The sequence below is a fragment of the Zootoca vivipara genome, chromosome 9 (assembly GCF_965207765.1).
Source record: "Zootoca vivipara chromosome 9, rZooViv2.hap1.1, whole genome shotgun sequence".
In the NCBI taxonomy this organism is placed as follows: Eukaryota; Metazoa; Chordata; class Lepidosauria; order Squamata; family Lacertidae; genus Zootoca; species Zootoca vivipara.
This window is the reverse complement of record NC_142592.1, coordinates 48,920,969-48,933,318: the sequence shown is the minus strand read 5'-3', so window position 1 is coordinate 48,933,318 and position 12,350 is coordinate 48,920,969. Positions and strand designations below refer to the sequence as shown.

At 41.5% G+C, this 12,350-nt stretch overlaps 1 long non-coding RNA gene across 2 annotated transcripts in view; it reads right to left on the bottom strand.

Moving 5' to 3' along the window:
• Positions 1–2,102: 2,102 nt before the first annotated feature.
• The window catches only part of LOC132592769 (uncharacterized), a 61,865-nt gene continuing 51,617 nt past the window's right edge, over positions 2,103–12,350 (bottom strand). For both annotated transcript variants that reach the window (XR_015951744.1, XR_015951745.1), the window contains one exon: positions 2,103–2,240. This is a non-coding gene — a long non-coding RNA (uncharacterized LOC132592769). The remainder of the gene's footprint in view (positions 2,241–12,350) is intronic.

The window sequence follows — 12,350 nt, the reverse complement described above, 5'->3', positions numbered from 1 at the left end:
GGTTCAAAAATGCTTAACAAAAGCCCAACAATGGTCCTGTGGAAACCACTACATCTGAGGCACTTTCTCTTGTTAGAGGCCGGCATTGATTTGAGGATGGCCAGCATGAGTGGAACAATTCCCTCACACCAGTCAATGCAAGTGGGCATTCAGACACAAACAAGCACAAGCCTGTGAACAAGCCATATGGAAACATTGGGGGGATGGGGGGGCAAGGGGAGGGGGGACGAAGTAAACATTTATTAACCTCTTTGTGCCGAGATCGGCGGAAGGACAGGCCAGGAGTGAAGGAGACGGTCATGCCAAATTTCCACGAAAGACAGGGGTTTGCCCCGAGCATTTTTTCATAGAATATGGTGGAGCATGGAGAATGTTTGCAGTGCCATGGTAACTGAAGCTCTCCGGATTGTGGTTTGGAAGACCGCTGGAGAAGCACCTTCCTTCCCAGAGAAAGTCTTTAGAGAAGGGTTGGTAGGAAGTTTGCTTCAGGCTTGGCTCTTGAAGAAACTCTTGCAGGCATGGGAGACGAGCTCAAGGCAGAAAAAGAGTCATTCCTCGTGACCAGTGCTTTTGTTCTAAAAAAATGTTTAGTGGTACTCTCATTTTCCTACTCATATTGAAATACTGCCCCTCAATGAGGCCAAACTTAGATTCACAAAATGTTTAGGGGTATGCGTACCCCTGCGTACCCCCAGAAAAAAAGCACTGCTCGTGACTGAGGAAAGCACTAGAGAAGCTTCAAAAAAAAACCTAGAGATAATGTACTCTGCACATGTACTTCTATATCTGAAAGAACATACACATACTAAAAACGAGGGAACATGTGGGATTTTTACGCACATAAGTCTGTTTAAAAATGCAGTTAAGGAAATGATGTGGTTAGGGAGTTGTGTATGACAAAATTAAGAAATGCTTGGGAAAAGTGTTAGGGGGTCGTCAGCTGGCAATTGTTAGTGGACCTTCAGCCTTAAATGTTTAGGTAGAGGCTGCATCCTTCTGGCTCACAGAAAACCCCTTAAAGTGGGAGCTCATATTCCTTGGACAAAAATTCTGATCTGAGTCTGAAGCAGAACTAGAATTTAGGAACATAGTAAGCTGCCATATGCAGTCAGATCATTGGTCCATCTAGCTGAATACTGCCTACACTGACTGGCAATGGCTATCTAGTGTTCTAGTTTTGTATGTATTAAAAACCCATATAAAAGCAGCTCACCTTATATGGTATTTTAGCCTACACACTTTATGCTTGGTAGTACAACCTTTTGTGATTATCTGCGCTCTGGCCCTTGCCAAAAGGGGATATATTAGCCCCCTAGTCAGTGATGAACACAGAAGCACACTTTTATCTGCATTGATAGTGACCAATGGAGCACAGTGGGATGAGCCTGTTTACCTGGCATACCAAAACAGAGGTCACTGCCAGTAACTGAGAGGGGTAAGGCTGTGGGGAGGTCAGTACAGTTTCAGCACAGCATTAGGAGTGTCAGCTTGACTCTGCCACTATGCCAGCACCATGCCAATCTCCTTGCCACCTTGACTCCCCATCTCGGTTACTGGCAGCAACTTCCACATTGGGAAACTGGGAAAGTAATGCCACGCCACCCCACCAGCAGGTGCTGATTTGTGTGCCAATATGTGTACCTGTAGGATGGACAGTAAGTTGTGTGTCTATGTTGTACCAAAGTTCATGGGGCTTCCTTCTATGTGACTGGACTTGTGAATGAGGCATAAGAACACAATACATCAATATTAGTTAAATACCTGATCAATCAATGGTTTTGTATTTTAGCTGTTTCCATTCTATCTGCAAGCTGCCTTGCACCCCAATCTGGGGAAAAGGCTTGTAGTTGTTGTTGTTTAGTCGTTTAATATTCTTACAACAATCTGTTTACCTCTCAAAGGTGATTGGCTACTTACAGTTGAGGATGGCCTACAGAAATTTTTTGAATGGCTTCAGCCTCTAAAAATAATGAAGTTGTACTGCTTTGTATCCTGGCTGAATCGAGACATTCTACATTTCTGTCTGTGTTTAGTCTATAGCAGTTTCAGTGTCTCCTGCTTTCTCCTTAATGTGTACACAGGTGGTCTCCAGGTTGATAGGTAGGTGAGGATATGCCAGTGCTCCCATTCCAACCATCTCTTCCCCACTGGAGACAGAACTTGGTGGTGGCATTTTTGGAACATCATATGCGCAAGTAGATTGGTTCTCACTGGCTGCACCTGTCCTCTTCTAAAATTGGCTGAAGAACACAAATAAACAGGAGCAAAATTAGAAGAACACCAGATGCTTTGCTAAGTCCTACCTGTTGCATCTGGACTTTTAAGTCTCCAATATATAGTTCCAAACTTGAATGCACATACAAAATCAGACCTAAAGAAAGAAATAGAGTTGCTAGAGCAATTAAAGCAAAGGCTGCCCATAGTATTTTTCACTGAGATATTCCAAGTTTACAGCATCTAACAAAATAAGTACATGTATGATAATTTTGTAGATACTTAATAGAATATAAAGCTTAATAAAATAATAATCTGCCTCATTTTATTAATCTATTAATTCAAAAAGTCCTTTGCTGCACTCTAGATCCAAGTAAAACATATCCTACAAGAAAGCAGAAAAGAAGAAAAAGCTTTGAAAGCCTTGTTGATCCGGAAGACTACATAATTTTAATGAAAATTTGCACAATATGATTGAGGCCTACCTACAACTCTCAGCCGCTGTTTTATAATTTTCTGTATTATGATTTGGTGGTTATTAATGTGCCTTAATGCACAGGGACCCAGGAGGCGCTGTGGGCTAAACCACTGAGCCTAGGGCTTGCTGATCAGAAGGTCGGTGGTTCGAATCCCTGTGACGGGGTGAGCTCCCGTTGCTTGGTCCCAGCTCCTGCCAACCTAGCAGTTCGAAAGCACGTCAAAATGCAAGTAGATAAACAGGAAGGTAAACAGTGTTTCCATGTGCTGCTCTGGTTTGCCAGAAGCGGCTTTGTCATGCTGGCCACATGAACTGGAAGCTATACGCCGGCTCCCTCTGCCAATAATGCGAGATGAGTGCGCAACCCCAGAGTCGGTCACGACTGGACCTAATGGTCAGGGGTCCCTTTACCTTTAATGCACAGTACTGTGTTTTGACTATGTCCTAAAAGGCAATGCAAAATACCATAAATAAATAAATATAAATAAATAAATATTGTGGACTTTCCTAAAGATGTGTACCAAATGTATTCTGTCTTAATCTCAAATTTTGGCTAGGATTCAGACTTAGTCATGCTTACAGTACATCCAGTGAAATAAATAGGACTGTGAGAGGGATGCCATACGTCCAGAATTTATCGGACATATCCAGAATACTGCAGTCGGAAGCAGTGTCCAAGCAGAAATTGCTAAAATATCCTGGAAAATCTGGACTTTGGCCAAAAAACAACAATTTTTCTGTCCGGATTTTCCCTGTTTGAAATATGACAACTCCAGACTATGATCAACTTCAGTAGGTCTACTCTAAGCATGGCGAGCAGAGCAATCCTATGGGGAACTTGAAGCAGCAGGATGGAGTAGAATGGCAGAGCTACTGGCATATCCAAAGTCCTGCCATTCATGCTGCGCAGGGTGAAAAGTGGTGGTAAGATTTCCCCTCTCCCCCTCTTTTGTGTTGCACAGGCAGCACAGAAATCCTAAATGGGACTGCGGAGAAGTGCAGTACATCCAAATCCCTGATACGCATGACAACCAGGAAAGAAAGTGGGCAGATTTTTCTTTTTTGTTGTTGTTGTGCCAGGTCAAAGCTGGACTCCTCCCAGGGAAATGCAGCAGCTTTGTATCTGGTGGGACTATGCTGACTCTGATCCACTTCCACTTGTGTACTGATCCATTTCAGCACCCTGTGTTCTCTACTGCCAACCAAAACTGTGCCCCAGAAGCTTCCCAAGAGCCTGTTACCATCAGGGATGTCTGCAGAGGAGTCGCCTCCACTGGCAGAGCCCAGCAGAGGGACACCTCCGCCTTATGCTAACCCTCTCCAGCAGCACTGTTCAGGGAATAAAGACTGTGGTGTATATCTGGCTCCAGTTCATTAACAAAACAAATATACTAGTTCCTGGAATAAATAAGAACATTTTCCCTATGAATTTTCTCAAATCCACTTAATGGTGATCCTATGCACATTTATGTGGAAGCAACTAGGCTGCACAGAGGACAAGGGGCTTTGAAAATGCTGTCATAGTTGAACTGTTATATTCAGAGAGTTTTTAAACAATATTAATTAATGCCACCACATATATGATTCACATTATCACCACCAGAAGCTGTGGAGCATACCTTAGAAGCACTATAATACTTGTTAGATAGGATTGGCTTAAGCTGGAAATATTAGCTTATTTGCACTTAATGCTAACACAGATCTATAGTAGGGAACTAACAGTAAAATGCAATATCATTCTTAATAATTATGTCACTTATCTGATTACTTTGCACAGATGGAGCTGCAATCTCAACTGCTCGTTAGAAGTAGTAGTTTGCCTAAACAGTAAAGCCTTTCAAAATACATCTGAGAGTGCTATTCTTGAAGTCAAATAATACACTGTGTAAAAAGAGAGCAGGAGCATCTATGCTTGATTAATTAGGTTGTAAGTATTGTTCAAGTACTAAACAATATTTCTAAAGATTTCAATAGTTCAAAGATTGCCCTATGGCAGTCTGGCCAATACATCTTCCAGCACAAACTGTTCGCAAGCATTTTTCTTCCCAATATGTTGCCTTTGGTTGGTGCGACATTGTTTGAGTACACTTCTATTTGGGTCAAAGTGGTTTTCTTCATGTCACAGCAGTGGTGCTGCATACAGCACTTCGACCATACATCTTCCATGTCATTTCAGTCAAAGGCACTTGATGCTTCCCGGTGACCAATCTGGAATGGTCCAGCATTCTAACAGAGGGTCATATTGGCAAATCAAGCTTTTTTAAAAAAAAATAGAAGGAAAGAAAAAAGACAGGCATTGTTCGAAACTAACAAAAGGACCATTCTGAATATTAACATGTGGCCTTGGGTAAAAGGTCACCTTTATGGCACATTCATCATATCTCAGGCCCAGGGTGAGGAAAAGCATCTTACAAATTCTGTCAAAAACAACCATTGTCAAAATAAGTGTTGAAAGCTGACAGCTGACGAGAGCATAATACACTACTCTGAGTAATGATTTTCTTTCCTCTCTTTTAAAAATCCTCCCTGACACCCTTTGAAACTGCAACGAATTGTTCCGAGGGTGAACTTTAAGACAAAGGAGCTATTCCTTGCTTTTTGCTGGTGGGGAGTTCTTTTAATTACGCTGTCCAATTATCAAATTAATTTAATAATATGCCATAATTAGGCCAAGCAGTTTTGCCCTATCCAGAGGGAAGGACTCCAGCAAATCTAACCTCAGCAATGCAGTCAACTATGTGCAAACACACAGAGAGAATGTCATGCCAGTTTGAGTACCGGTAGTAAATGAAAAGCACAAAACAAGGGTATTCAACTAAGTTTTATTCAGAGTACACCCAGTTAATGGACCTAACTTAGCCATTTCATTCATTTCAGTGGGTCTACTCTGAGTAGAATCTAGCTACATTATCACCCACAGAGTAGGAGCATGAGTAGCCATTCCTTGGTGTGAACAAGACAGTTGCCTCTGTTAAAGGTGCAGAAAGGACAAAATACATACAAAATACACCCAGCTTTTAAAGAAAGCAATAATGTAGTTAAATCACCCTCACTTGCAACACATTTGTATAAAACTTAAATATCCCCACTCAGCGACAAAGACAGGAAGCATATTGGGTGACCTTGGTCTGGACATTAAATCTCAAACTAACAGACCACACAATGTTGTCGTGAGGGCAAAATGGGGTAAGGAGCCATGTCCTCAGTTCATCGGATAAAGGGTGGGATAAAAATTAATAAATACAGAAATATAACAAGGACACTGATTGTTATTGCAAATCAATGTTGTTGTTTGTATTCATGGACATAGGAGATGGGATGTACAGTAAAGATATGGCTGAAACTGGCTATACAAAGCCATTTCAATAGTCACATTTAATTACAAGGGAAACAATTAATGCTATTGGAATGGAAAAGTCAGTGTAAAGTTTACAAAAATGTACTCTTATCTGGCCTTTGGAACATGCCCCAGGCCACACCTCTCACTGGTTCTGCTTTGCACCATTCAAGGGTCATTCAAAGAAGGTTCAGCAGAGATGATGAGAGAGGAGGTATCAGGGAGTCTAACAGCCCCTAGCAGAGATACGCCAGTGGGCTTCACGAAAGGGGTTTGCGAATTTTGATAGCATTAGCAACAGATCTATTGGTCAGAATCAGGTCATTGGCAGTTTCCTATAACAGGGAGATGGCATGGGCAATTTTTTAAAAAGTAGTTTGGGAACTAGAAGTCATGGCAGTATGATCTCCCCACACCCCGGAATGTAGTGGGGTGGGAGCGCAGAGAGATCAAGTTGCAGGTGCAAGATGGTTCCCCATCACACTTCTTGAAAGACATTTTTCTCTCAGTGTTGCTCCAAGATCAGAAGTAACTCCCATGTTGAGGGAGCAGGCAATGGTTGAAATCTCAGAAGAATAAATGCAGGTGGAGGAACAGTTGAGCACCTACTGCTGTCAGGCTTCAGCCCCACCCATACCTGGAACATGGGATCTCCTTGGAGGTCCAGAGGGAGCTGTCAGAAGAACCAGACATTGCCACCCCAGGACCAGGTGTTTTACCACTAGTCAGCTAGGTTCTGGATCCCTTCTTCATTACTTCCAGAGTCACAGGAATCAAGGATGGCCCAAAACCTTTTGGCACCTGAGGTGAACCACAAAATGGTGGCCCTCCCACCAAGGAACAAGGGTGATATTGACCATACTAGGTTTGGGACAGAGGGAGTGTGAGTAAACACCTGCTCAGATCAAGGCCTGGCTGCCAGCCAGGAACAGGCAGAGCCTCCAGCTCCTATACAGTTTCACTTTCTTCACTCTCAATCACAGCCTTCCCGAATTGGGGCAATGGACTATGGACATCTGCTCATGGTGCATTTGAAATTGCACCACACACACCATTCTCCCAGACCTTCCCTTATAGAAAATTTATGCAACCAGAATTCTGACCAGGGATGCACACGCAACCATGTGTTCACCTCAGAAAGTGTTTGTGTGTGCTCCACATGAGCTTACAGACTTTCTCAGGGCAGGAGAAGGAAAGACAGAAACAGCAGGGTGGTGGATTCTTGCACCACCCATTCTTGCATGGGGAAGGGACTGGGAACACCATATTCCCTGGTGAGAAATGAATGTGAATAGTGTAAATAGCCACTTCCACTTTCTTCCAAGAGCACAAGAAGAACCCAGGAATCCCACCACCTGAACGCAACAGCACTCTCCCCACCTGTGATTCCCAGCAGCTGGTATTAAGAGGAATACTGCCTCTGACAGCGGAGGTAGAACATAGCCGTCATGGTGACTAGTAGCCACTGATAGCTTCATGAATTTGTCCAATCCTCTTTTAAAGCAGTCCACATTGGGGGCAGTCACTACTTTTGATGTGAATTCCATTGTCTAGCTTTTGTTTGTCTTGAATCTTCCAGTGTTCAGTTTCATTGGATTTCCCAAAGTTCTAGTATTCTTAGCGAGGGAGAAAAACTTTTCTATAGTTTCTTTCTCCAGACCATGCATAATTCTGTATACCTCTATCATGTTCCTTCTTACTCATCTTTTCTCCAAACTAAACAGCCCCATGGAAAGTCTACAGGCCCTGGAATGGGCAGGTGAAGGGAATGGTGGTGGTGGAGGAAGGTGCTTGAAGACACAAACCTACTTGCAAGAAGTCAAAGAGGGGCATCTGTTGTTGCTTTTTTTCAATTTCTCATGACTTCTCTGATTCTGACACATGTTTCATATCACCATCTCTACTTGTCCTTCTTTCTTCTTTTTTCTTCTTTGGCGATCACTCACAGCCAAGTAAGATTGTCTTCCATAAACACGGATTTAACAATGAGTCCGTAGGTGACTGTGGTGGTCCATTCTGGATCCACATGTCCTTCCACAGTGGGGACATTGGATTCTGGGTGGGAGTTGTTCACGTTGTGGAACATACTACACTTAACATGGAAAAAAGGGTGCTTGTTTTCCTTTGATGAATATCTATATTTTTGCTCAGGGTGGTCTGGAAAGGGTGGGACTAAAAATCTTTTAACCCGTATTACCACTGTCAACCATGCTTAATTAAAATTTCATTCACTTTCCATGTAAAGCCTGAATTAATTTGATTCACTTTTACAGAAACAAGAAGTCCAGAAAAAGATCTTCCTTGCAGCTTTCTCCTTCTTCTACGCTTGTCAGTCTTGAGAACAATGTTAAATCCAGATAGCATGCAAGTTGCAGGTGCAGATGATGTTCTGGTCCTGTTGATTGTTACCCTTACTTCTTAAACTCTATTGTGGATGGTGGGAGGGGAAAACAGGAAGGAGGGGTACACTTCTCCCCACCAGCTTGAACATTCTGAATCTAAAACAGCTCTTATCTTAACTTGCCTATGTGCGATTTACAAACGGGAAGAGAACAAATAGCAAGTAATTTAAATTTAAATTTAAAACCTCCTCTGTTTTCTTATCCCTTATCAAACTGCCAGCATTTTCCCCTCTAACAATGAGCTGAGTGTCACTGGTATAGCACAACCCCACCCCCACCCCACACATCCAACACACACACACCAACCACAAACCAAGTAATCTCTTTCATCTAAAACCCCTGATCCCTTTAATAAACAAAATACGAAAAAGGCAGTCAAAATTACGCCCTGCTTTATGAAAGAAGCAGGGAAATCCTGGGAGTACAATCCCCTGCTTGTTATTTTCCACAGGCCATGTGACCCAAAGTCATTCTGAAGGATAAAAAGGCAAGGGCAGCCACCAGATCCCTGCCATGATTTTTCCACAATTCCCAGCCTTAGTCCATCTGTTATTCAGAAACCAAATGAATGGCATGTGTCAAGAGAGTCATCACTGTGCAAACTGCTCAAAGAACAGCCAGCCAACTTCCTTTTGCTTCCATGGCTTCAGCAATTGTTGCTGAGCCGGCCACCATATGGTGAATAATTAGTTTTTCGACCCCACTCTAGAAAAACGCTCATTCCATTGCCAGGCCTATGTGCATTAATGAACAGCAGATGACGAATGCCTGTACATTAACAAAAGTTTGGCTTAAAAAAAAAATCAGCAGCAGCTCATAGCCCAATCAAGTGACTGAGAGTACCAAAATAATTGTATTTTAGGGGTTGGGGGCAATACTAAAGCCACCCCTATTATATTTATCTTTTTTAGAAAAAACAAAAAAACAGCTCTGTTGATGAGCCTGCATCATTCTCTAACCTAGAAATGTTGAAACCAATATCCACCAAAGGACTGACAACATAAAGTTCAGAAACCAATTATTTCTGGGTTTGAGATTTGTTTAGCTGCACTGTGTAGATACAGTGTGTAAGCATAAGGAGAGTCCTGCTGGTTCAGACCAAAGCTCCATGAATCCAGAGTCTTCATTCACACTTCCTCTGGGAAGTCTGCTAGCGAAGCATGTACAGCCCTTCCTCATTGTTGCTCGCCAACAACTGGCAATCAGTGGCACTGCTCAGCCAAAATCTTCATCTCTCCTCATCACAGCAGCACTACATCATCATATAATGTTGTTCCGTGAAACTGAGGATCCTGGATAACAGCATGGCTGGTTGGCTGGCAGAGTGAATGGGAACACATTCTGCACTGCAATATTGTGCTGAGGGTCCCACTTGTCAATACTATTATCCTTCATCATTATTGTATGTTATATAGTCTAGCAAGTTCCAGAGGTTCTCCTGGCTCTCCAGAGCAGAACTGAGGGCACAACCCAATGAGTTTATATTTCAGACTGAAACCACTGTTGTGGAATCATCTTACTAAATACAAATGACAGCATCCAAAAATTAATGTATATGTCTTCAGAGGACACAGATTCTGTTGTCTTTGAAGAAAAACAGTGAAACTTGCTGTGTTCTGTGACCAGTGGGGACTTTACATCATCAATGTCTCAGACTCCACTTTATGAGCTTGTTACTGGTGGTTTGCACACCACATTTCCCAGCATAGAGGCAATTCTTGAACATTTTTAAACATTGCTCATATCAAATAATTTTATTAACCACGAAATTTGGGATCCCCTCCAAACTGGTGCCAAGGTTTTGTATTGGTTTTGTACCACAAACCCCGTATTTTGTACCACCCTAATAAAGCTACGATGCAACTGGTGAAAGTTCATTCAACAGCCTTAAAAGAATAAAAAAATTACTTGCATTCTACCATATATGGTCAAGGGAATTTAGCGAGTTCAGCAACCTTAGTGATTAAAGGTTCTGCATTGCGAGATGTACATAAATTATGACAAGTTAATCAACAATTCTGCATGAAGGAAATGCCAAAAACACAGGCCATTTTCAGACATACTCATGTTCTATATAGGTGAATGGTTAGGGGGGGGGGGAAGGGTTGTGCCCAATGGACCATAAATCCACCACTGGTTAGAGGACAGAGTTCTCTCTATACAGTATATATATATATCTCACATAGTCTCTAGCCTGTGGCCCTAAACCAGTCAGCAGCTTCAGGTGCAGTGAAGGATGCTATCCTGCCACTAGTGCTGAAATAAGATTCAACTGCCATTCCATTCAGCTTCTGTATGTGAAGCAGAGAGGAACTGCCATCTTACCTTCCACCAGCAAATAGAATTGGCTAGCGCTGGATGAGGCTGCACTGTATTATTCAGCCCATCACTCTACAAATTACGTTTCAACATTTGCTTCTGGAGAATATAAAAAATGGGGAGTTTTGAAATGAAATTAATTTTAGAAAACGTGTGTCAGGAAAAACATTTTCTAAATACCCACTGGGTGCTATCTAGTCAATACACAATGCCATTCAAATGTAAAAAAAAATATTCATCAAGTAAATGTAGTAAACAAAAAAGATCTCTACAAAGCATGATATTAAGACATTCCTAAGGCCTTTCTTGAATAGCTATTGATATCTTTTTTAAAAATGCAAAAAGGTTTTTCATTTTCCATTTCAAAAAGAATATATTTCAAAGTCATTATGTAGTTGAGTGATTTTTAAAAGGCCTCATAAAGACAGGCATACAATAATTCATGACCTGCATGTTAATAGCATTTGTGAAGGCATAACGATACATTGAGAGCAACAGGAATATCTTACATTATTTTATTTGTAGTTTATTATAGCTTGGCTGAGTGCTTGCTGTAGGTACCCAAACTATGATTTTGTTTATAAAATAAGTCTTTAAAACACACACACACAAACACACACATATATCAAAGGGCCAAGTTCTGCCTTGGTTAAAGTCAATGCAAGTTTAGACCTGCCTCCAATACAAATCAAGATCTCATGTTTCCCTGTAAAATGCTGGACCCATTTGATTAATGGAAAAGGGTCTTTGATGGAGAAAAGGGCTGAAGTGAAACTGTTGCCAGAGAAGGCAACCCTGGCATTCTGCCAGGGATTTTAGGGCTAATGCTAATTTGCATGTAAGGGAGGAAATTGCAACTGCCACCCTCTTCTATATGAAGGTATTGTTGGCTCTAATCTAGACAGGACATCACATGTGAGATTTCAATAAACGATATGTCACATTTCCTTATTAAAACTGAAGTCAAGTTACAGGGAGGCAACTCATGCTGGCTATCACCAGAGAGTTTTAAAAAAGCTTTATAGACAATCACATCAAATCCTCTGCAATGCCAAGATTCTCATATCAAGCCATTATCAGCTGGGGGGAGGGGAATCATTTACCTCCTCCATTTGTTTTCATTCTTAAAAGTGTCATTTATTTTGTTACTTATTCGTTTGCATTTCATTCATATTCATAAATGATTCCTAGCTAGTACATTCATTTTATTGATTGCCATCTGATTCTGTGAATCTGTTCCTTCTTTGTAACCCTTCACTGATGTGTTCTAGCAGGGCTCTAACTAGACCAAATGGGGGAGAAAGGTTTCTCATTCAGAATCAGAAGTCATTAATTTGAAGTCCCATCTGTTTCTATAACTAAAACAAAACAAGCAAAGTTTGTTTGTCTTGTTTTATTTAATTTTTGTTTTCAAAATGAACACACAATCCCTAAAGGAGAAATCGGAGAAACTTCAGTGGCAAGTTGATCTTTCCCAAGCTGTCTATTATATACACCTGCAATTCATTCTTTCATGGGTGTTAATAATTTGTCCCAATCAAATTTATGTAGAGCCAGGAGAAAAATGGCAGAAAGGAAGCAGGGGGCTGTAGATAATGAT